Raw genomic sequence first — 27,690 nt, 5'->3', positions numbered from 1 at the left:
TTCCAGTTATTGCATGTTTCTGGACAAATGCATGCCAAAGGGACAATTATACTCAATGATTAGCAAATGAGGGTGAATAAAGGGGGACAATGACATCTCTAGATCTAGACACAATCCCTTTGTTTATAAGTTGTGCAATACAGAAGGACTTTCTTATGACAGTGGGCATACGTTTGTTGAAGGTTAGGTCACTTTCTGCATATGTTCCCAAATTCCAAACAACTAGGTCAACTTTTATGGAAGTACTGTCAGTGTGGCAGTTCCCTGGGGTGGACAACTTCTGAAAGGATACGATAATGCATTTTTTGGAATTTAGTTTCAGTCCATGATTTTGGCATTAGTTATTTATTTGGGACAAACTTTCCTGCAGGATGGCTAAGTCATTTGGAGATTCAGTGACTCCTAGCTTGCAGTTATTTGCAAACTTAGTTAGCCAGAGCTCTTTGGCATTAACTTTTACTTCAGAGAAGTAGATGCCAAACAGGAGAGGTCCGAGCACCAAACCCCGGGGGAGTCCACTTGTGACTGGTATCTTTGTGGTGGAAACCTACCCTGTTTTGATTTCCTGCATCCTATCTGTGATCCAGATGGTAATCCAGTAGGTGACATAGGGGTTTATTCCCAGTTGATTTTGTTTTTCATGCTATTTCTGAGTGAGGGATTGTGTCAAAAGCTTTGCCCAGATCAACAAATGGGGTGTGTACTATTTTACATTCATCCATTGCTTTGATGACCTTTTCAAAAAACGTTGTCTAGGTTGAATAAACATGACCTGCCCTTGACAAATCCAAACTGAGATGGGTCCAGTGTTTGGTGGTTCTCTATCTTCTTATTGCTTAGTTTAATTGTGATGATAGGAGGTACTGCCAGCCATGCCAGGGGAAATGGGGCAGTGGATTTGTAACATATGCCAGGACAGCTAGCTGGAATTTAGTAAATAATTGTATGTTCTTTCTATATCAAACTAATTTGTACAGATGCTTATGATGAAAATGTGAGGTTTGCTTATGTTAAAATGTATCAACAATGTGCCCTGGTGGGAGAAAAAGAGATGTACATGCATTATTGTAACTGTTTAAATGTATAATTTGTAACAGCATATAGTGGAAGTGAAGAAGTTAATCTTAATCCATGACTTTTGCAAAATATTCTTAAAATTAAATTACTTTATGGGTTAAGCCATAAAGATGTTATCCCACAGTCTTGAATGGAGCCAGAGACAAAATGTCTGTGTTAGAGAATAGGTTGCAGCTCCTGTAGGACTTCCAGCAGCTGCATCACATCTGAGGAAAGCTCTTTCTGTGTGTATTGTAATGCATAGCTGCTAAACCCTGGTAGCTTCTAGTGATGAGGGATAGTGCAGGAAACAGAGGCAGATGACCAGATGTATGTCATGTCATTCTGTACGGAAATAATGTTTTAATATTAGAGGAGACTGAAGTCTCAGGAGCATTCTGCATTCTACATTCTGTCTTGGATCTGACAACAAGGACCACTCACCCACATCATCTTGCCTTGCGGTAGTAAGTGACTTGACTACAGAACAGTAATTCTTTTAGATTAGTCAGGAAAATATAGTGAGATTAGAAGTTCTGTTTTTCTGTAGCTGTGTAAAACGATTCAGCCATGTTATTTTCAATATCTCCTGTGATGAAACTCTGGTCTTTACTGTAAATAGATATTTAGTACATTCTTCTTCTTTTATTATTTATTATTAAATGTATTTAAACTTGTTATTGTGGCTGGTCCTTTTTAGAAAATATTTAAACTTTGAGAGTATTTGCACATATTTATTTGGTGATAACTATGGCTACTCCTGAAAGCCTGGCTGTTTGGTCAACATTACCATTTGTATTAATATTAATTTCACTCAGTATAATTGGATTCCCTTTTAAGAGTTTTATAGAAAATGACTGGTGGCAGTGAATCTACCTTTTAGTCTGGGCAAAGTTGGTAGAGTAGGTAATCTGTGTCAGCCTTTCCTAGGTGTGTGTGTGTGTGTGTGTGTGTGTGTGTGTGTGTGTGTGTGTGTGTGTGTGTGTGTGTGTGTGTGTGTGTGTATGTGTGTGTGTGTGTGTGTGTGTGTGTGTGTGTGTGTGTGTGTGTGTGTGCGTGTGTGTGTGTGTGTGTGTGTATGTGTGTATATGTGTGTGTGTGAACATTAAATTTCAATGAGTGTGTATGTATCAGCTATTTGGGTAGGGACGCAAAGTACTGGTTCCACAGAGAGAGAGTGCTGGAGGACTTGGCTTGGAAACTCTGCTGAGGACCTAACCCTACAGCTGTGCCAGTGGGGAGTCTTATTGGGGACCTGGGGGAGACAGATATAGAGACATCCAGACCCCACTAATGAGTGGTCTTAAGGGAAATTGTGTTTGATGCAAAGAGGTCTGCATCTGGAAATACTAAGTGTATCCATTTGTATTACAAGTGAAGTCCCTCTCCAGTGTCAGTGGTGAGGATTCAGGTTCCTTGATTACTGGCCCAGAGTGGAGACGTCAGATCCATGGTAAGTCTTTCAATGGCTTTGCATATGAGGCTGGTTAGACTTATTAATCTGTAATTGTGTAGGTCTATGTAATGTCCTCCCTTATGCAGAGAAAAGACTATAGCTATTCTCCATTCTCTTGGTACAAAACTTTAATGGAGGCTGAGGTTGAACAGTGTTGCTGGGAGTGGGGTGGCTAAATTGTAGGTCATGCTAGTTAAGATGCATCCAGGTATATTGTCAGGATTCATTAATGTAGTACTTTCAGTTTCTGATAGTGCTGTTAGGACATGGTCTTGTGTGATAGCTGTAGGCAAATCACTTTCAGGTATATCTTTTGGGATAGATGGAAGGGAGAAAAGGGTAAAGTCTGAGCTGAATTTATCAGCCAGTAGCTTCATTATATCTTCAGCTTCAGTGTAGATACATCTTTCACATTCAGCTGAGCTCATTGCTGCATTATGCTTTTGAGATTGCAAACATACCTTAAAAAGGCCTTGAGATTGTCTTTGTCCTTGACTTGGGTGGCTATTTTGGCTTTGGTAGATTTTATTAAGTCCCCTAGCAATACAAAAAAAAAATATTCACATCTGGTGCATGTTTTGCTGGTTGAGATTTTTCAAAAGTTGCTGTAATATGTGAAGTTGTCCTATCTCATCTTCATTCTTTAGTGATGGGTTTAAACCAACTCAGCCGCTTACTAAAGCTCGAGGTCTCAAATCAGCTTGTGGCTCCATCCCTATCCCATGATGCTCTAGTGCCTTCCCTAGATCTTGTTTGCCACTGAAACAGATCGGGTTGTTACCAGCTCTGGCTAAGTGATTTTATATAATTTTTCTTATTTCTTAGTATTAGTATGAGTGTTAGTTAAATATATATATATATATATATATATATATATATATATATATATATACATTTTTTTGTGTCTTTCGGCTTTTCCCGGTTAGGGGTTGCCACAGTGGAACTCCGGTCCGCTAATGGTTGGCAGTTGATTTTTATGTACAGGCTTGCCAGGCCTGACGCACAACCTTCAATGAAGGTACACCCATTCATGCATGTCTCCACGCAGAAAACGCTCTAGCTGAGAATCGAACCGGACAGCGTCTTACTGTGAGGCAACAATGCTACCGCAGCACCACCACCGCTATATATATATCTACACACATACATACACACACACACACACACACACACACACACACACGAGCATTTGCTAAGTTTTAGAATCCTTCTTACTAGATTTAATAGTTAGTTTATTGTGTGTGTGTGTGTGTGTGTGTGTGTGTGTGTGTGTGTGTGTGTGTGTGTGTGTGTGTGTGTGTGTTTGTCAGGCCGACTTTCTTTTGGCCTTTATAATCCCTATTCCCATTAAAGTTTGCAGTGTTTTTTGATATTTAGATTAGAATAGCCGTTGGTGTGCCTTCTCATATATAGATATTTTTAATAGTGTGTGGTTATTCAGGTGGTAAATAGTTGAAATACTTCTGTGGTAAATCTTTACCAATAAGAGTTCCTTATCTTGTTATTGTCTTTGTGTGAGAGTGTAATTCACAGAAAGCTCGTTTAAGTTATAGGGCCTGTAATCCATTTTATTTAGAGGGTTTATTATTGAGTGTGTGTGAGTACATAATGTCAAAACAGAAGGAACAGAAAGATCAGAAAACTTTGGGCTTAAAAAAAAATGCCCTAAATGTTCCCAGAAAATGTCCCTTACTGAGGGACATTCGGAGTGTGTCGACTGTCTGGGACCACTCCACTTACAAGAATCTTGCTCAATTTGTCATGCATTTAGTTCTAGGGTCCTCCAAGAAAGAAAAAACAAATTGATTCTGAGGGGCATGATAAAATCTTCCTTTCAAGAAGCCATGGAAGAGGGTCAAAGTCCACCAAAATGTACTTCGGCTGGTGAAAAAAGTTCAAAGACGTCTTCTTCATCTACTTCGAGCATATCAGAGCCATCCACTAAGCTTCCTAGGATGTCTCCTACAGACACTCAAAAATCTGACTCAAGGGGCGTGGCTAGGATGTAGACTGGTTGACAGCATCTTTTCTCAGCTCTGCACTCAAAAGATATTTCTGACAGGAATTTTTAAAAACTAGATATTGTAGACAAACCTATTTTGTTGAATTACTTCTACTAATATCACTAGAAGTCTACAGTGCAAAAAATTTGGCTTTAAACATTATTTTTCCTGTCAAAAACAAGAAGGAAGGTTATCTGAATCTACTGAAAATGAGCTTTTCTAAGCATACCACACAGGACCAGAAGATGAAAAAGGAGATACAGTCTTTATTAAATGCTATACAAGACTTGTCAGTGAAATTTGACAAAATGAATACCAAACTGGACACTTTTGAGGAGAGATCTACAAAACAAATACAGCAACTACACGAAATAATGATGCAACAGAAGTCTCAAATAGCTGACATAGAGAGATCCTTAAATGATACTGAGGGCAGACTCTCAGAACAAGATCTTCAGCTACATTTTTTATCACAACAAAATGCTTCATTACAAAATAAAATAGAGGATCTAGAGAACAGGTCCAGCCGAAATAACCTTCGCATCTATGGGCTACCAGAGAAAACAGAGGGGGATAACATGGTGACTTTCCTTACTACCTGGTTACCAGAAGTTTTAAAATTGCCTGAAGCTCTTTCTTATGGAATTGAAAGAGCCCACAGATCCTTAAGAGCTGCTTCATCAACCATCAAATCAAAAAATCACCCGAGATCAATAATAGTAAAGTTTTTTTCATCACAGGACAAGGAACTTATTTTAAAAACAGCATGGTCAACTTCTCCAGTTAAATACAAAGACAACATAATCAGATTTGATAATGATTATTCTGCTGGAGTTATAACTGCAAGAAAAGAATGTCTCCCTCTGATAAAGGAATTGAAAAAAGACAACTTAAAGTCCACTTGCTGTTCCCTGCAAGAATAAAAATATTTTTTACTGAAGGTCCTAAAACTTTTGACACTCTGCAAGCAACAGCTTCTTATCTTTCAGCTAATAAAACCTTGGATAATGTGGAATAAATGGATTTCTCCCAATTTGGGGTTAAGCGTCACTTAGAAAAAATGAATGGAGCACTGCTGACAACAAGAAGAAGAAAAGATAAAAGACATATGAAAAACACAAACATTATTGTCTTCTATTTGCTCTGTAAGGCAAAAAAATTCTTTGAAAGCATTCATGCTTTACACATGTGTCAGTCTTTGAAACAATATAAATACAAGATAAGCAGGACATTTTATAACTAAAGCAAACAACCCTAAAGAAAGCAAGGTAACATATCTTTCTCTATTACATTGTAAATACTTATAGTCATGATTTTTCTAACTCTAAATGATGTTTAGATAGTTCATTTATAAATTATCTGCCTTTTACTGCTAGTATAGAATATGATGTATTTACACTGACATATTAATGTGGTGTGTTTAAATGAGCATGATTCCTTTTTATATTATTTACACTAAGCTGCATGAAATATCTAAACTGATGTATTTAATACACATAATAATATATAAAAACTGATAGTAATAACTGTCAAAAAGTGCTTTGAAAAGTAATTATCTATTCTTTGATGCTAAAAGTGCCTTTTTGACTAACAAACAACTGTTTGGCTTGTATATCTGCCCTTAATATTAAGAAAACTAATAGAAGTTTAATGAGCTGGTGTTCAGTTTTAAAAAAGCCCTAAAAACTTCATTTACTTTGTTTTTGTCTTCCCGCCATGGTCACGAGCTGGGAACTCTTATTTTACCACCCCTGAATGAAGGTTCTTCAGTTAGAATCCATTACAGTGTGTTAAACCTTCTAACAGCACAAAATGAAAGTAAACAGTCATGAATGATGTCAGCACTAAAACTAGACAGTATGGATGTGGTGTCCTACTTAAAGTAACCAGCACACTATTTATGAGATGGCAAAGTGCTTTTACAGTTTTAACAAATATTAAAAGTACACTGAAGTACCTAATGAATTTAGAAGGTATCAACACATACATGACATTTTATTATATTGTAATATTTGTTATTCATTTTGAATTGTACACATAAACAGCACACAAAGCTTAAAAATAAGTATATCACTTGGAAGAAACTGTATGAATAGTTAACACATACAGACTTTACTATAATCTTTTATGATAAGATCACCCACGTAAATTACTATAATTTAACTTAATTTTATAAAAATTTAATATATTTAAGTCCTTGACTGGAACTATATAACATATTTGTAAACACACTGCAGCTAGTGTACTCAACCTTAAGGATAGTAAGCCAATTAAGGTTCGTGAATGTAGCTATGTGTTATTAGGAATTTTAAGGGTAAAAAAGAGTTGCTGTTTAATTATCAAGATACTCTGTAAATATTAAATTGTTCAAGTAGCACAATCATTAAGCAGTAATGAGCAAGAAAAACATCTCAGTCTTGCTTATGATATTGTTATATATAGGAAAGAACTGCTGAATTATAAGTATGCTTTTATTAAAGGCAAGTTATATTAATATTGAACATCCTCACTGAAAATGAATGGTTGTGTAGAGACACAGTAACTCCCATTATATAACCAAGGCTAAAGAGATTGTCTTGTATGTCTAAATTGATCAGCCTTGAACCTTAGATTGCAAATAGACATGCAACATACTTTTACTTATAATACTGAATATATATTATATAACATCACAAACGCTAAAGCCATTGTCAGCTACATCTCATATCAATCAGCATTAAAATATGATTTGAATAGCATAGGCATTTACTAACATATTGCTGTTGGTACCTGATATGCATATAAGTAACAGGTCTAATTTCTGTCTATGAAAGTAAATACCAGGCTGTGTGCATTTGTTAATTATGAAACAAGAGCGTGCTATCTATTATTTTTAATATCCTATAGGTATGTACTTGTTAGAGACACACACATGCTGCAAAGCTGCTAGTTATTGCATATTCATTAGTATATTTCTGACTGCAGTGTTGTAAATATATGGTGTGGACCACTTGAGTTGAGAATATGTCTCTATATTGGGCATGTTCTCTGTTTAAACGTTGTATATTACCTATAATATGATATGGAGTACCCTCACTAAATTCAAAGAAGCCACAATAGAAACAAATATTTATTAAAAATGGAGAATAGAAGGATGAAGAGAAAAATGAAGGAAAATGGTTGATGGTCATATAACGTTATCTTTTCCTGTGTATGTAGAAGAGTTGACAGTAATAAATACTAAACAATTGTGTTATAGCATATTTAAAGCCTACTTTGCTTCTCATATTTTCCAGCCTTACAGTTATAACACTGCAGATAAATCCTGTAATATCATAAGGAGTATGAGTTGCTATTTGACATATGACATATGTGGTACACTAGCGATGAAATATGCCAGTGGCAATACAAATGTAACGTTATATTCATTGTTATGGATACTTTCTGATTTAATCTACTTGTGGCATGGTTAACTGATGCATATAATGCTTAACATTTTTTTTTATGTATGTATGCATATATGTGTGTATGTATGTATGTGTGTGTATATATATATATATATATGTGTGTGTGTGTATGTGTATGTATGTATATGTATATATATGTATATATATATATATATATATATATATATATATATATATATATATATATATAGGTAGACCATTACAATAAATTTGATACCTATGAATGCCACTCACACTATAAGGGAGATAGACAGCAAGCATATTATTTTTAAGATGCATAACCGTTATTGCTACACAAAAGATATATTAAAATAAAAGATTTTCCTTTACAATTTAAACAAAACCAAATAGTTAAGTATTAAATCTATGTATAGTTGTGTTGCCTTAGTGTTTTATAAAATATCAAAAATAGATAAAGACTGTATTTAAGTAATCTGTAAAGACAGATACATGTATACTTAAAAGATATATAAGATACTTTTCATTATAAAACTACCATATGGTGGGGCCGGGGGAGGATGCTGAAATGCAGACTTAGAGAGATCGCTTGAATGATTAGATCATTCAAGGATGAGATGTTTTTCTCATGGAGGGGTTTGGTGGTTGTTTATCTTATATTGTTCTCAGTTATGATCTTGTAATTTACTTTTATTGGGTGTCTATAATCTATTGTAATATTGTTGGAAGAAGAAAGAACAAGTCATTCTCTTCATGTACACACATCTACACATTGTTACGAGTATATGAATATGGATAAAAGCAAAGCTAATATATATCCAATTGCAAAATGTATATCTCTTAATGTAAATGGTTTAAATAATAGCTGCAAAAGGGGAAGTCTTTATAGATATTTAAAGCTATGTGAAGCGCAACTAGTATTTATACAGGAAACTCACCTTACACAGGAAGACATAAATAAAATAAACAATAAAAATTATACAATACTAGTAAGTTCCACCTATAATCAGAAGCGAAGGGAGTAGTAATTTTGTGGAAAAACACTACTTTAATGCCTAAAATCATAAATACGTTCCATGACAACTCAGGAATGTTTTGTCTAGTGACAATATCTATCAATGAAATGATATATACATTAGTGAATATTTATTGGATACCAGGACTAGGTGTTAGAGTGGCCAAACAACACTTAGAAGACATTGTACAATATACCAAAGGCAATTTAATCATAGCTGGAGATTTCAATTGCATTATAAAAGAAACTGACACAAATACTAAAACTACACGTAAGAGATCACCTTTAACAAAGTTGTTATCTGAGTTTGTTGAAACTTTTAATATAGTTGACATAAATGAGTATGCTATCCCAGATTCACTATTCTTTACACATTTTTCCCATAGACATAATACATACTCTAGAATAGATAGAGTGTACATAACAAAGGATTTAACCTCTAAATTAAATAATGTCAAGACAATTTCATGTCTATTTTCAGACCATAACACCATAACGTTTGAGATAGACTTATGTTTCAAGAGAAGGATATCAGTAACAAGAATACCATCTTACATAACAAATCTCAAAGATTTTAAGGAATTTTATATTAAAGAGACACAAACATTCCTAGATATCAATCTTACAAAAGATGTATCTGAAATATATATATGGGATGCATTGAAAGCATACCTATATGGAAGAGCGGTGGGATGGTATAAAAATAAACAAAAACAGTGGAATAAGGAATTAATGGAATTACAGTCAAAAGTAGATAATTTAAAGCTTGATATTCAAAATGGAAACACCAACTTAATAAAAGAACTAGAAGATACTAATAAAAATACTCAGAGACGCTACACCACAAAACAATGATCAACTTAGAAAAATTAAACTATGTTACTATTCAATGAACCCTAAAAACCAACGAAGAATAGCAAATAGGACTAAAAAGATTATTAAAACAAATCAAATCAAGGAAATACATAATATAGAAACCAAAACGAAAGTATCTGATTTAGAAGGAATACTAGAAGCTTTTAGGCTATTTTTTCATAAACTTAATAATCAAAATGAGAAAACAGAAACACATTCAGCATTGAAAGCTTTTCTCAAAAACAATGTTAAAGTTAGGTTATTAGAGGAGCAGGTACAACTAATAGATAAACAAATAACAATGACAGAACGTAAAGCTGAAGTAAATAAGCTAAAATTAAACAAAGCTCCAGGTATAGATAATATCACCCCAGAAATGTTTAAATTACTATCAAATGAGGCTTTGCTGTTGTTATTGAATGTCTTTACATCAGTTAAAAATGGTAAAGACATTCCTCCTTCTTGGAAGTACACATTAATATCACCAATTCTGAAATAAAATAAAGATCCCAGTGAATGTTCATCATACAGACCCATTTCACTTCTTAATATAGATTATAAATTTTTTATGGCAATACATGATGCTCGAATAAAAGAATTACTACCACTTTTGATAGAGGAGGATCAAACAGGTTTTATAAAAGATAGGAACACTTATGGCAACATTAAAATAATTATTTCCTTAATTGATTATATAAATGTCACAAAAAACAAAATGAATGTTATTAGCTTAGACATAAATAGCGCATTTGATTCAGTGAACTGGGATTATCTGTGGTTAGTTTTAGAAGAATATGGCTGTCAAACAACTTCACTTTGTTAATAAAATCATTATATGAAAAATCATTGGCTTATATAAAACTGGGATCTTGTCTGTCTAAATCTATTAAAATAACTAAGGGCACAAAACAAGGCTGCTTTCTCCGTTATTGTTTGCGCTAGTCATCGAACCCTTAGCAAATAATATACATATGGATAAAAATATTGAAGGAATACAACTAGACAACAGCCTAGAGCTTAAAATTCAACTTTTTGCTGATGATATTTTAATTACCTTAAAAAATAATAATAGCAGTTTAAAAGCATTATGGGACTCAATTCAAAACTTTCAAAACTTTTCAAGTCTTAAATTTAATGAGAACAAAACAAATGTATTGCTTATAAATACTAATAAAACAGATCTAAGTAAAAAATACCATAAATATATCTCTACTGATAATATAATTAAATACTTGGGAATTATAATAACTAACAACCTAGATACTACAATTGAAACAAATTATAAAGAGACCTTAAATAATATTAAAAATCTAATACAAATATGGAATAAATTCTTCTTTTCAATGGAAGAAAGGCTTTATATAATTAAAATGATCATATTTCCAAAAATTCTTTATGTCATACAAGCTTGTTCTTTGCCACCAGCTAAATCACACCTAAAACAATAAAATGATTTAATGGTAAGATTCCTATGGTATCCAAAAAAACCAAGGATAGCTATGAAGTATCATCTAGATGATTGGGATATAGGTGGCATAGGTTTACCAGACATAGAAATATATTTGCATTCATCCATTATTAAAACAATATCATTATGGCTAAATACAAAATATACATCAAAACAGAAGCTAGTTCATGAGAGAATCTGGTTAAAATCAGGATTTGTAGTAGCAAATAAGTATACAGATTTCATACCAAACAATTTTCTATGGCTGATGAAGGAATATATGATGATACATAAGAATAAAAATATAAGTTCCAAATACGTTACTTATACATTAAAAATTTTCCAAAATCTTATTAATAGCAATCCTGATATTAAAGCATGGTCATTTCTTTTATATCCAGTAGCGTGCACACAAGGTAATATAATAACATTTAATATGGAAGTAGTCAACATGCTTAAAGAAAAGGGATTAATATATTGGCATCAATTGCTAAACTCTGAAAAACCTCTGACAATAGACCAGATTAAACAGAAATTAAATATGGAAGATAGTTCGTGGTTACATGTACAAGAATTAAGACAGTATATATTAAGCAAACAAGAAACAATGCAACCATCAATAAGACAAATGTTCCTAACCTTATAGAACATATAATATTACTAACGAATCAACCCATTACTGGAAAGGGATACTTATCATCTATTTATAAAACAAACAAAAAATAAAAATGCATAATAATGACAAAATATGGAATTATTATAGATCAGTTAATGGACATGTGCCAAATGACAGAGATAAAAATCTAATTCTTCTCTCTCCAAAGCAGACATCACTTTCATTACATTGGAAACTTTTTACATGGCAATTCATACACAGATCTTATGTAACCTCTCATAAAATGGAACTTATGTTTAAGAAAAATATTGGCTGCTGGAGATGTGATTTATCAATAAAAGCAGACTGGCAACATATGTTCTATGAATGCCATTTGATTAAACCATATTGGGATAAAATAAATTATTTTCTGCAAATGGTATTCAATGATAAATTCCAGATTTCCAAATCTATTATTTTATTTAATGTACCTGTACCTGACTGTGTGCCAAGAACAAAATATGTAATCTTATGGACTCTCCTTGCTATTGCAAGGAAGAACATTACATCAAACTGGAAATCCAAAGCTTCTCCAACTTTTAAGCAATTCATGAATATGGTGTCAGCAGTATCGCAATTGGAAATGAACACTATTAAAGGAAGAACTGAAAGAACTACATCATTATACGTAGCATGGCAAAAAGTAACTGAAATACTGGAGAATAATGACTGCAGCAGATTATAATCAGGAAACAATTATATAGAAAGTCAATTATATGTCAACAATAGACACCCTTGTAAATACTTTATTTGGGTTTTAATGTTTGATATCTGTTTAGAGGTTTGCCTACCTTTTTAAATAATTTGTAAATACTTCATTGTCATAAATAAGCTGCATTCATGTTTTCTTGTTTTTGGAAATGAATAAAAATATTTAAAAAAAAAAAATCTGACTCAACAAGACCTGCTGCCTCGGCTCCACCCTTATCGGAACTGAGAGCAGTTCAAGTTCGGAGCCGCTCCCCGATATTGGAGCCGATATCTCCGACTCTCAGGTCTCCTGTATTACAGTCCACAGTATCCTGTCAATCCTCCAGAAGCCTATCAGATGATAATATGGATGGCTTGGTGCAGAGATTGTTTAAGACACTGGTGCTGGCCAGACTTTTACTGGATCTGACTCCAAGAAGTTCGGAGCCAACTGGAACCACTCCCCTGACTTCCATTCCTCCTGCGACCCCAGTGGTGGTTTCAGAGCTGGAATGCTTGGAACTCATAGTGGTGGAGCCATCAGAACCAAGAACCATTTCGGCTTCTTCAGTGTGGACCTCTCTGACTGCCTCGGTACCATCTGAGATGTCTAGGAGCTGACACTTGCCGGTCGGGTCCTGGGGGGACAGTTGAACTGAAGCCTTTTCAGTTCTGAACTTGCCTCTTGGGGCCTCAGCTCAGGTGAGCTCGGCTCCTACCTCGGCTTTGCAGCCACCCCCCATGGTGCCAGCAGCATTGTCCGACTCCTCAGAGCCAGGAGTTCTCTCGCAACATGGGATGGGGACCTTCGCAGCCATGAGGAAAGCTCTGTCACCAAAGACCTCCTCACTACCAGATCCAACCTTTCCACCCCCAAAAGCTCCGGTGTCTCTCCTTGCACAGGTGATTCCACAAATGCATAGAGACCCTAAGCCTCAGGATCCCCTATTGGGTGAGACCTTATCTTCCATAACCTCCATGGAGTGTCCCACCGAAGAGGTCCCTAGGAGGAAACTCTGCAAGAGGAAGCATATTAACTAACTGAATGAGTCAGTTACACTGGATATGGACCTCGAGGAGTCAGAAGGGTCTCCATATTGACCCTCTGAGGATGTCTCCTTTGCGGACATCCTAGAGATCCTAAAACAGAGAGGTGGCTGGAATCCCATCAACCCTTCTGATGAGGAGTCCATATACCTGAAGGGTTTCAGATCTCGACCTTCATCCACCTGGGTATCTCCACCTTTCAACAAGCTCATGGACTTTCATGGACTTAGTTTGTTGAAAGGCATGGGAGGCTCCAAATTCAGTGGAACCCATCCCTAGGAGGCCCAATAAATTCATTACTGCACTAACAGACAAAACCTTTTTGACCAAAGGAGTACCTGTGGATGCTATGGTCGTGGCGGTAGCCACTAAAAAGGAGTTGTCGGAAACTTCGACATCTGTCCATCTCCCGAATAAGGAGTCATGTACGATGGAGAGGTATGGAAAATACATGTTTTCATCAGCGGCCTTTACCTTTAGGTCACTGAACTACCTTACACATTTCACTAGACTGCAGAGAGATCTCCTGAAGGAGCTTGGAGATACTCTTCAGGGTACAGTAGCTGCAGGGGTAGCAGATAAAGTATCCTACCAGTTTGCTACCATCAATTCCTCTCTGGAGTCAGTCGGGGGATGCTTGTCTTTGCACCCACAAGCCTGGCTAGACATAACAAAAGACAAGTGGGTGCAAAGTATTATATCCGGAGGCCACACAATCCCCTTTACAGTGCCACCCCCAAAAATAAAGAGAATCCTGAATGTTCCACCCAGTCACAGGGAACAAGCAACCTTAGAAATTCAAACATTGCTGCAAAAAGAGTCATCCAGCCATTTCCAGGAGACCAGATAGGATTCAGAACATATTCAAGGTTCTTTTTAGCTCCAAAAAAGACAGGGGACTGAAGACCCATATTGGATCTCAGCAGACTAAACAAGTCAGTAAAAAAGACAAAGTTCTGAATGGTCATGCTATAGTCAATACTTCCCTTTTTAGGGAAAGACAATTGGATGTGCTCTATAGACCTCCAAGATGCGTATTACTATATAAAGATGGACAAACCATCCAGGAGTCATCTGCGCTTTTGGCTGGGAGCCAGTCATTACCAATTTCGAGCTCTGCCCTTTGGCCTCACTACAACCCCCAGAGTGTTCACCAAATGCATGGCAGTAGTTATGGTACACTTGAGTTGTCTAGGATTCTGGGTGTTTCCATATCTAGATGACTGTCTTCTAACCACCACCACCAAGCACCTACTTATTCAGACAAGAGGCACTACCCTGAAACTATGTGCCGAGCTAGAAATTTCAGTAAATTACGAAAAATCTGCCTTATTCCCATCAAAACATATTGTCTTTATAGGCATAGAAACCATGGTAGTCAAGTTGCCTTCAGAGTTCAGTCTTTTTGACTATATGCCTGGGACCTTCTTTACAAGACAAAAGTATAAGCAAGGACAATCCTGAAAGTAGTAGGCACAATGGCAACAGCAATAGCGGTGATTCCTCTAGCAGAGCTACACATGAGAATCCTCTAGTGGATGCTTTTCACCCAATGGTCCATGCAGGAACTGCCAATGACCCATCTTATAACCCTGACGGAGTCCTGCAGGAAAGACTTTCATTGGTGGCTTTACTCCGACCAAGTAACAATGGGTCATCTAATTTTTTCCCCCTGCTCCAGTAGCCCAGTGACCAAAGATGCTTCCCAGATAGGGTGGGGTGGGGTCATTATCAGGGAAGAACAGCCCAAGGCACTTGGCAGGATCACGAGGCTCATTTGCACATCAATGTACTAGAGATGAGAGTGGTGCTGATGGTGTTGCAAGCATTCCAAGAACCTCTTCCGATGGGTACAATAGCAATACAATTGGTCAATATGTCAGTTGTATGGTACATAAACAAGGAGGAACTAGATCTTACCTCCTTTGTCAGGAGGCTCTGAGAGTATGGCAGTGGGTGATGTCCTCCCAGCATTTTCTGATAGCAATGCACACCCCAGGGAAATCTAACCTGATAGTGGACAAACTAAGCAGAGCGATTCTGATGCCACATGAGTGGCCCCTAAAGAAAGAAGTAGCGGATATGATTTTTCACAAATGAGGCCAGCTTTGCTGTGATCTATTCGCCACAGCCATGAATGCAAAATGCATCAGCTGCTTTGCCCTAATTCCCCTCCAGGGGGAGTTCCCAAGGGATGCACTTGTACACAATTGCCCCCCGGGAATTCTTTATGCATTTCCACCCTTTCCTCTAATACCCAAAGTTCTTCAGAAAGCCAGCAGTCAAGGAATGACCTTGATTCTAATAGCCCCATACTGACTTTGTCAAGTATGGTTCGATTTCTTGAAGCCTCATCTTCTGGAAGAGCCATGGATTCTGGACCCAGTGCTAGACCTCCTGACACACTTGGGGGCTCCCCACCCATCTCTTCATTCCCTCAAATTGACAGCATGGCTGCTCCGATTCCCAAGATAGCCAGGCTATATAACCTCACCCCCGAAGTCCAACATATCCTAAATTCTTCTCATAAGTTGTCAACAAGAAAACTATATCTTAGCAAATGGAAAAGGTTTTCTATCTGGGATGTTAAAAATCAAATTGATCCATTCTCAGCACTCTTTTCATCTATTCTGGAATTTTTGGCTAAGCTTTTCAGAGAGGGAGCAGCTGCAGCTACTATTAGAGTGAAGTTGGCAGTGATCTCAAATTTTCATATTGGAAGTGAAGGTCTAAATATCATGTCTCATAAACTATTGAAGGAGTTTCTCAGAGAGGCAAACTTATTAAGACCACAGATAAAGACACCTCTACCACCGTGGAATTTAAATTTTGTGTTATCGCGCATTATTCTTCCCACTTTTGAACCTGCTGTATTACGTAGTTTGAAGTTTCTGTTGTGGAAATCTCTGTTTCTAGTAGTGATTACATCAGCTAGATGAGTGTCGGAGCTACAGGCCTTATCTATGAAACATCCTTACCTGGTATTCTATAATGATAGGGTTTCATCACACACTAACCCTGCATTTCTACTAAAATTGTGTTCAGAATTTACTCTAAATCAATCCATAGAGTTACGATTTTTTCCCCAACTATGGCAATAAGGCAGAGTGCATGCTTCATCAGCTAAACATCCATAGACAGCTGTGTTTTTACCTGCACAGGACAAAAGAATTTAAAAAATCTGATCAACTTTTCATATCATTTTCAGATAATAAAAAAGGTCTGGCAGTATCCAAGACTACCTTGTCCAGATGGTTATCGGATTGTATCTCCTTTACCTATGATTCTACAGACAAAGAATTTGGGAATAAAATAAATGCACACTCTACTAGAATGGTGTCAAATTCACAGGCCTTTAGAGCTAAATTACCAATAGATACTATTTGCGCAGCAGCAATGTGGAAGTTGATTGGGCCTCTAGGGACAGGGCCACCTTTGGTTCCACTGTCCTGAAGAATATCATCCCGTGAGCCACCCAGGAAAGATGATGCTAGGGATGCTGTCCCATCAATAAAGAATGAAGACAAGATAGGACAACTTCACATAAAGAAGTTATGTACTCACCATAACATTCCATGTGAGTTGTCCATCTCATCTTCATTCTTACATCCCACCCTCCTACCCCCAGCCTTTTTTGTTGTTGCTTTGGAGGACCAAGAGGTTTTTGGGGATATATTTGGTAAGCTTTGATCCTTTTCTGAGCTTATATATATATATGATGCATTTAGGTGTATTCATCTATGTATAGGGGTATGGATACATCACAAATAAGATTTGAGGAAGGCACTAGAGCATCATGGGATAGGGATGGAGTCATGAGCTAGTCTGAGACTTCGAGCTTTAGTAAGCAGCCGAGGTGGAACCGAGGATCGGTTCCGAACCCATCAGTAAAGAATGAAGACGAGATGGACAACTCACATGGAATGTTATGGTGAGCACTTAATTTCTTTTTATATGATCCTTTAAGATATATACACATATACATATATATTTAGATATATATATATATATATATATATATATATATATATATATATATATATATATATATATATATATATATGTATGTATATATATATATATATATATATATATATATATATATATATATATATATATATACACGTGTGTGTAAAATTATGATTGCTGAAGCACCCACACAATTATCATTGAAGCAAAAACCAGCCTTCTTATATATCCAGTGCATTATAGACAAATGAAACAAATACAATGCAGGTATAATATTTTAACATTATAATAAAAATAAATAGAAAAGTATACCCATGGAATATGATGTTTGCAGATGACATTGTGATCTGTAGTGAGAGTACGGACCAGGTTGAGGAGACCCTGGAGAGGTGGACATATGCTTTATAGAGGAGAGGAATGAAGGTCAGCAGGACTAAGACAGAATATATGTGTGTGAATGAGAGGGAGGATAGAGGAATGGTGAGGATGCAGGGAGTAGAGTTGGTGAAGGTGGATGAGTTTAAGTAATTGGGATCAACAGTTCAGAGTAATGATGAGTAAGAGAGGTGAAGAAGAGAGTACAGGAAGGGTGGAATGGGTGGTGGAGTGTCAGGAGTGGTTTGTGACAGACGGGTACCAGTAAGAAAGTCTACAAAAGGGCAGTGAGACCAGCTATGTTTTATGGGTTGGAGACAGTGGCATTGACAAAAAGGCAGGAGTCAGAGCTGGAAGTGGCAGAGTTAAAGATGCTAAGATTTGCACTGGGTGTGACAAGGATGGACATGATTAAGAATTTGTATATTAGAGGGTCAGTTTAGGTTGGACGGTTTGGAGACAAAGTCAGAGAGGCGAGATTGCATTGGTTTGGACACATGCTGAGGAGGGATGCTGGGTATATTGGGAAAAGGATGCTAAGGATGGACCTGCCAGGTAAGAGGAAAAGAGGAAGGCCTAAGATATGGTTTATGGATGTGGTGAGAGAGGACATGCAGGTGGTTGGTGTGACAGAGCAAGATGCAGAGGACAGGAAGAAGTGGAAACAGGTAATCCACTGTGGCGACACCTAACTGGAACAGCCAAAAGAGAAGGAGAAGATAAAAGTATGAACGTTTGGGGTATTCATAAGCAAACAGTCCCCTGAATGAAGTCAAATAGTGTACTGAGCAACAACTCATAAGAAGGAGGCAATTCATAAACACGAGATTGTGCTACCATGGAAAATACTTGGTATGCTTTGCAAGCAAATTGCCACATAATAATATGGAAAGGAGACCAAATATGCAAACAATGAAAGCCAACATGGTGGGATGAATTGAAAATGTAATGGTGCAGTGTGCCCATAGTAGAGTAAAATAGATGTTGTACATATCTTTGTGATTGTTCATGGCCAGGGATGGTGGCCACAGTGGTGCATGAACAATGCCATCTACATGCATGTAATCATCCATTGCCAGGAGTAGCGGCAACAGTGGAACCAGAAGAATGTTGTCTATATCTACCTGATCCCTCATGCCCAGTGGTGGTGGAGGATATAGCTCAGTTGGCAAACTGTACAAAGTGAGCATTCAGAGCTGCAATGTGCAACTATCCTCTCTTGCTGTTATGGCCAGCATTTGCAAGCAGTTGCCAAGTGGTCTGCTGTTTCCTGCAGTAGTTTGATGTTTTCACTGAGGCCATGGATGACTTCACAAAGTATGCAAAGCACTCTGAGCCCCTCTGATATGGTCTGAGTAGCATCCATCTGTGCCTGGATCACAGCATTATAATTCTACTGGTTGATGCCTAGGAGAAAATCAACATCATGAAATAATTAAGCTTTGGGCACTGATGATCACCACCATGCCTGTCAACAGCGCCATGTGTTTGCAAATCCGAGGATGTGCATCCCTTAGCTGTTGGCTGTATTTGTGCAGCCTGTGTACTTGATGTGGGACTCACACGGATTAGACATCCTTCACTAAACACAGGTGATGCATGAGGGCCTTTCTGGGCCTCTGCAGTTCTCTTATCCATGGAACAGGTACAAGTTCCCTCCACTGTTAGCACTGCTGACAGTGCCAATGTGTCCTTTAACTGTAATAAATGCACACTGCCCTCATCATCAGCCTTTGCAGATGTGCTAACCTCAGACTTGTGGAAACATGTACTGCTAAATCCTTTCTCATTAATCCCCACCACTACCACTGGGCATCAGATAGACAGTGCATACTAAAAATATACATAGCCTGTGAGCACATGCATACCTGTTTGTGCAGGATAAGGATTTTGCAGACCTGGTGTCCCTGGATGACAGAAATTCAAAGAAAGATTCAAAGAAACTTCATTGTCATTTAAGACCACACAAGTGCAGCCTAAATGAAATTACAAATGTCAGCTCACAAGAGAAATGCAGTGCAAATTACCTAGATGCAGCGGTATCAAAGAATAACATAAGAAAGAAAGTAACACATATGACATGCAAGAGGTAGTTCATATTACATAAACACATTCAATACCTATTATCCAGTGATAAATAATAAATAAATACCCACCACCAAACCCCTACACTGTTAAGATACAGAATAAATAGAGACTAGTGAAGAGCAGCTGTTAAGTTCATAGGTTCATAGGTTCATAGGTTGGTACTAGGCTATCGGCCCTAGGGCCTATGCAAGCCTAGCCATAACAATTCCCTGTATATTTTTTCCCACAATATTTACTTCACTGGACCCCTGTCTAGCAGGGCGACTGACATGATCCCAGGGTGAATTTCCTTTCTCCCATCCAGTCATCAAGGTTCCTTTTGAAGAGGGCCAATGAGGCGCTCTGCTTGACATGTATTAGCAGTCTATTCCAGAGTATGGGGAGTTTCTGGGTCAGGAACCTATCCCTCCAGCATGTTTGTTCATTGTGTATCGTATTGCAATTGTGTATCGTATTGCACTTGTTAACCTTAGATGTGACTCAGTATATCCATCATATTGCATAATAGTAATGCTGGCAGTAATTGCTCAGAGCAGCAGGATTAAATGAAAAAAGAGGCTTCAATATATTAGGTATTATGGTTGGTGTCCATATTAATAAGTCTCACAGCTGCAGGATACAAACTGTTTCTGAATCTGGCAGTCCTATAGCAGAAGCTGCAGTACCTCCTTCCAGAAGGAAGTTGTGAGAAGCAGTTGTGGGCCGGATGGGTCGAACCAGCAAGTATTTTATATGTTCTCTTTCTTGCTCTTGTAAAGAAAAGCTCCTGAGTAGAAGACAGGTTTGTGCCCAAGATTTTCTCTGCCACCCTCACCACCTTCTGTGTTTTCTTGTTCTAAGCAATTGTGCAGTTGTCGAACCATGCTATGAAGTTGCTAGTGAGGATGCTCTCGATAGCTCCCTTGTAAAATGTGGTAAGAGCAGACAGTGGGAGCCTGGCCTTTTTGAACTTTCACAGGAGGTGAAGCCTCTTTTGAGTCTTCTTGACTATATGGTTGGTGTTAGCAGTCAAGGAGAGGTCATCAGAGATGTGAAGGCCCAGGAATTTGGTTGTTTTGACTTTCTCTACTACCACCCCTTTGATAGTGAGAGGTTGGTGAACTGTTGCCTTTCTCCTGAAGTCCATAATCATTTCTTTGGTCTTATTAACATTCCGGTCCAGATTGTTCCTGTCACACCAGGCAATCAAAGCGTTCACCTCATCCCTGTAGTTATGTTCATTCCCACCACTAATGAGACCCATGACTGTGGTATCATCAGCAAATTTTATATGGTCTGACTTATGTTTTGCAGTGCAGTCATGGGTGAGTTTGGGGAACAGCAAGGGGCTGAGCACACAACCTTGGGGAACACCAGTATTCAGGACCCTCCGTGTGAGAGGTGTTGTTTTCAGTGCATGTCCACTGGGTCTACCAATCAGAAAGTCAAGAATCCAGTTACATAGGTGCTTCTTTATCCCGAGTTTCATGAGCTTATCCACCAGCTGCATCTGAATCACAGTGTTGAACCCAGAACTGAAGTCAATGTACAGCATCCTTACGTAGTTGTTCCTCCCTTCTAGGTGTTTTAATACAAGGTGTAGTGTGACTGATATAGCATCCGCAGTTGATCTGTTTGCCTGGTATGCAAACTAGACTGGATCGAAGGACTTAGACAGACTCACAGATAGATGTTTCTTCACAATCCTCTCAAAGCACTTCATAACATTTGAGGTTAAGGCGACCGGCCTGAAGTGATCCCATTGGATTCACTAACTTTTCAGGGTGGTGAGTGATGCCATGGCATTACTGGCTTTGGTGGTAAATGTTGGCTTGTATATAATGATCTAAAGAGGAATCATTCAGACCTTCTCCTCCAGTGGGAAGAAATGTACTATGTTATGTCTGAGTACACAATGTAGACATGCTAGGCAATGTCTTCTTACAATGGCATGTTACACAACTCACCTGATACATCCACTGCAGACAGGTGGATAGTTGTAACCTGTGCTGCAAGTGTATGTGGTTGCAGTCCTCCTGTTCCTCAGTGACAGTAATTCACATGGTCATGTGGAACTACATCAGACACATTTGTTAATAATCTCCTACTGACATAGACAGCAAACACTCAGGCAGTTCTGTCGAGCCTAGCTTCCACATCCAATACATCACCTGGGAATAGTGTCCTGTCATTTTTTCCTCTTCACTGAGCATTACAAGGAACTGCTCAGTCTGTGTTAGCCAGTGATGCCTTGTGGGATCATTTCTACTAGTTGTCCAGTCTGTCTTGTGAGATCAGCTCCAGTGGTTTGCCTTTCTGCATCTAAAACATATACACTGTCCTTCATACGGAAGATCGTGCAGGTGAGCTTGTGATACACCTGCACCACTTCTGGTTGTGTTGACCAACTTTATGCGTCTGCTGCACTATTTCTCACCACACCTGGTTCATGAAAGCCTTGTCTACCCTATTCTTCTAGAATACTGTCCTGCCATCATGCATAGGGCCTACAGTAGAATCTCAACCACGTGTGGAGTGATTTTTTTATGCTGTTTTTCTTTTGGCACCAAGACAACTCTAGTACACCTGAATAAACACATGTGGTTCACTATGTGTATACAGAGCTTTCTATGACTGACAAAAACAGCCACCTCATTGCCCCCTTGCCCTTGCTGTGGTGTCTGCAACATGTGGAATTGAATCCTAACTATCAATTTCATTTCAGGATCTGACCTGTTAAGTAGACATGGCAGCTGCAGGATCTGTGTGTGGTAGGACTCCTGTGCGGTGAAAACAGGGAGATTAAGATTGTTTTGTACCCTTTGTACATACAGTAGAAGGAACACATGGTGGGGAACAGTTATAAATGCCCTGTGTATAAGGCTGGTACCTGGCACTCACTTGTCAGGATGGTGAGTGATGCCCTGGCATCACTGGCTCAGTTGGGAAATGTTGGCTCATATATAATGATCTAAAGTGGAATCTTTTAAACCTTCGCCTCCAATGGGAAGAAGAGATTAAGGACAGATAGCTTCCATATTACTGTTAAGCTTCCATTGTTTGTGGAGCCATTGTACAGTAGGCCATAAATTATAGGTATGTGGCCTTTCTGCTGTCATGGCTATGCTGTGTTCATTAATGTATTTTTGTGTCTTGTAGTGGTGGAGGAAATTATAGAAAATAAACTTGCCTCACAGAGGAGGTAGTTTCAATTATCCAGATAGTAGGTAAGTGTGCTGTGCTGCTGTCAGAACTGTATTGGTACTTACCCTTCGTACCACAGCACTGACCACATTTTTGCTCTATTTAAGAACTCACAGTTGCATACTTCTTCAATGTTTGTAACACTGTTATGTTTTTAGTGCATTTGTTACTGTGCTAATGTTCAACTTAACCGTGACAGTTATTCTTGAAACTGCCATATGTATGACAAACACACTGACTCTGTGTACCACTGAAGATAGGCTTTTCCTTTGTACTACTGAAGTGTTTTATTGATCCCTGCACATCAAGATTACTGTTGACATTTGCATAGTTTTTCATTGCCCTTTTATAATGCACGGACCAGCTTTTCTTTCTGTTTTAAGAACTCACCATTGCATACCTCTTCAGTGTTTGTAGGCTGCAATGCTTTAATGTATTTGTAACTGTACTAATATCCTTCACTGTGACGGTTATTCCTGAAGTTTAACAACTGTGCTGAAACTGTGTAGCATTGCAGTGAAACTCATTTTTTCTTTTGGCCTATTGATTAGCCATCCATTGTTTACTAATATTGCTAGTTTTAGGCATATTGATTGTGCTACTGGCCTAACCTGTACCCCACATATCCTTGGATTTGCCTTGCCCTACTGTGTGACAAGTCAACATATCCCTGTTTTTCACAATGGTAACCACTTAGTTTGTTCAGTTTGATTATTTCTTCTTTGCTTCATTGTCCATCCATAGAGTTTGCCACTGTTCTATTCACTGGTGACAGTGGCCCCACCATTCAAATCCTCTGGTTTTATCCCCAGTCATGTTGTAAATGTTCTCCAGCCATTGATATAAATGCTGCTCCACTTTTTTTTACTCCCTGTTTTAATAAAGTGTTCCATATCATATTGATCATTGCTGTTTGTGTCCTGTTTTCTTTTATTGTCATAGTCTTCTTTTAATTACGTTGCTTTGTTGCTTTATTTTCTCCATTTATTTTCATGGTTTTCTGTAGAATCAGCCCTAGAGCAGGCAACAGTGAGGCAGTGGCCATTGTCCCCTGAACCAACTGTTGGGTCCCCAGCAGTTCCTAGGCTAGCCTTAGTGCAGGGTGATAATGTTCATCTTGTGTAAGATGACCTGAAGGAATTGCTAGTGGTCTCCGTTACTGTTTCAATGGTGAAAGGAATAGGCTTCTCACTCTGGAGTGGCATGGAGCACCCCTTATGTGTTTCCAAGGTGATCAGGACTGAGGTGTACTGAGGTCGACCTGTGGCTCAGTACCCTTATTGACACTCTGGAGAACATCTGTCTGTGACTGGCAAAGTGATATAGCCACTGGCCTTAATCACTGGCCCATCAAAAAGAGAGCCTGTCCATGATGTCAGCCTCATAGGGAACTGAATTCTGGCTGAGCTCCCTCTTGGGCTGACTTGGCAGACTATTCTAACTCCAAACTATCCACCATCATGGTGTTCCCTATACTCACCCCCCATGTTGTCCAGTCCTCCTCATCATCAGATGTCCGCTTTCTGTCATTGTCTGTGTTACTCAGTTGTGAACCTGCTATTGTATCAGTCCATCTCCTGTCAGTTTTTGTCTGTGTTATTTGTTTGTGTGTCTACCCCTGCAGCCAACCTTATGCCTTCATTTTTACCTGAAAATTCCCAATGTTTCCATCTTGCCTCATTACGTGTTTTCTAAAGCATAAGAGGGTACCTGTCCGACAAAAAAAAATAAAAAAAAAAGAATACCCTCCTTTCCCCACCACCATACCAATCTTCCATTTCCTGTGTCCTTTGATTCGTTCCCCTGCTTGCTGTTTCCCCTTTCTGACTGTCTTGTCACCACATTTCCTTTCAATTTATGAAACAAAACCAATTGGCACTTTGATGTATGGCCCTAGTGTGGAATCCCAGCTGTATCTATGAAGCATATATGTGGTGATTCTATGCACATGTGACTGCATATTACATTGAGCATACAAGCTTCATGCTAATGTGCCCAGGTTATGTGGCCATTCACAGCACAGTTACTATCTTCGTGACTGTGCAGATTCATTATATATAGCACTGTCTGTCCATGCATGCCTATGCTATAGTTGGACATGAGCATGTCTAATCCCCATTATGCAAATTTGAATGTATTAGTTATCTCAGCAGTTGTGTTATTATTATTTCTGAGTATTCCCATCATCTCCATTGAAAGGCCACAAGAATGAAGACCAGAATGATCCTGAAACCTAAAAACTAAAACAAATTAATCTTCAGGAGAATAAAAAATTGACCCACTTAAATAAGGAATGGAAGAATAATTAATAAACTTAGAAAAATTACAACCCCAGTAGGAAAGAACATTACACCCATGTTGTGATCTGCAGAAGCATGGCTATAAAGAAAACCAATAAAAATGATTTGAAACATTTCACATTAAAGTAATAAAAAAAATCAAGTCTCCTTAATACAAAGTGAAAGTGAAAGTAAACAAAAATATGATTAATGTTATTCCACAAAATGTATAAAGAAAATTGTATGTAACTTAAGGGCACTGAAAGCAATGTGAAACATTAAAATTATAATAAAAGCAGTTACATGGAATATGCTAGTGTTTTATTTTAGATCTGCAACATCTAAATATTATGAATAAGGAACATGATGCTATGTATATTCTTGGCTTCATCACCACTCATCATAAAACTTCTCTATCCCCACATAATAAGTTATTTTGCGTATCTAACATCATAATGCTACATATTCCAAACACACACACACACACATATATATATATATATATATATATATATATATATATATATATATATATATATATAAAATGCACCCCGCCATGCTATACCAACATGTAAACAGCTTCATAGATGCAGCTTTCCCCTGCAGGAATAAGTACAGAGCTTCTTCTTCTTTTCCCAGTTAGGAGTCACCACAGTGGATCATCTGTCCGCTCATGATTGTCAGTGGAGTTTTACAGTGTCAAGTTGCCAGCCCAGCACCCAACCTTCCACAGAAGGCACACACTCACACCTAGGGCCAATTTAGAGTGTCCAATCCACCTACTGCATGTCTTTGGGAGGAAACTGGAGCACCCAGAGGAAATCCACACAACCACAGGGAGGACATGCAGACTCCACACAGAAGGCACACCAGCTGAGAATTGAACCGGGGAACCTCTTGCTGTGAGACGGCAACACTAACTGCTGCACCACCATGGCCACCCAGGAATAAGTATAGAGCAACTTTACAATAAAAGGAAGAGAATTTTGACCAAAAGTAAGAAGAGTAATTCCCAAAGTGATTGAGACATTGTCACTGAAATAAAGAAACAACTCAGGATCTTAAAATCCACTAAAAATTACCAAGCTCAAATCCGAGGCTAAAATTGCTACTCGAGCCAAAGACAATCACAAGGCCTTTGTTTAATTAGGTTAATAATCTCAAAAGCAATGTTAAATACACTGAGCCTGAAGATACAGTGAACCTACAGGCTGATAAATTTAGCTTTAACTTTACCACTTCCTTTTTCCCTCCATCTGATACTGGCTCATCTCCGACTGTCACACAAGGTCAGGTCCTAAAAGTGCTGGAAATACTCTATCAATGGGTCCTTACAATATCCTTGGATGCATGTAAAATAGGATGAAGCATGATTTAGCCCCCTCCCCCAATAAGACTATTCAACATGAGCCTCCATACAGGTTTTGTACCAGCCAAATGAAGAACAGCTAAAGTCATTTTCCTGCATAAAGGAAGACTTTCCACAGACCCATAAGTTTGACAAGCTTTTAAGCAAAGCCATAGAAAGACTTATCATGGAACTGATCAATAAGGACATATGGAACCAACAAACACTAGACCTGTCTCAGTTTGGATTCATCAAGGGCAGGTCATGGTTATTCATTCTGGAGGACTTTTTAGAAAAGGTCACCAAAGCAATAGATGAAGATAAGATGGAATATACTACATACTTTGACCTGTCCAAAACTTTTACCACAACCCCCTACTCAGGGATAGTAGAAAAGCTAAATAGACTGCAGATAAACTTCAATGTCACCCTCTGGATTGCAATCTGGCTCACAGATAGGATGCAGGAAATCAAAATAAGAAATGTTAACTAAATTAAGAGAACAATCATCAGTGGAGTCCCCCAGGGTTCTATACTTGAACCTCTCCTGTTTGTATTCTACTTCTCTGATATAAATGTTTGCAGACAACTGCAAGCTAGGAGCAGGAACTGGATCCCCATATGCCATTCTGCAGGAAGGTTTTTCTGAAAGAAATAACTGGTACCAAAATCATGGACTGAAACTAAATGCCAAAAAATGCATTATTGTGTCCTTTGAGAAGTTATCTACCCTGGAGAACTACTGCATTGAAAATACACCCCCAACACTTGACCAAGTTGTTCAAAATATGGGAATTTATGTGGACAGTGACCTAACTTT

Source organism: Protopterus annectens, chromosome 1.part1, assembly GCF_019279795.1.
Source record: "Protopterus annectens isolate FY-2018-M chromosome 1.part1, PAN1.0, whole genome shotgun sequence".
Lineage (NCBI taxonomy): Eukaryota > Metazoa > Chordata > Ceratodontiformes > Protopteridae > Protopterus > Protopterus annectens.
This window is presented reverse-complemented; position numbering follows the sequence as displayed.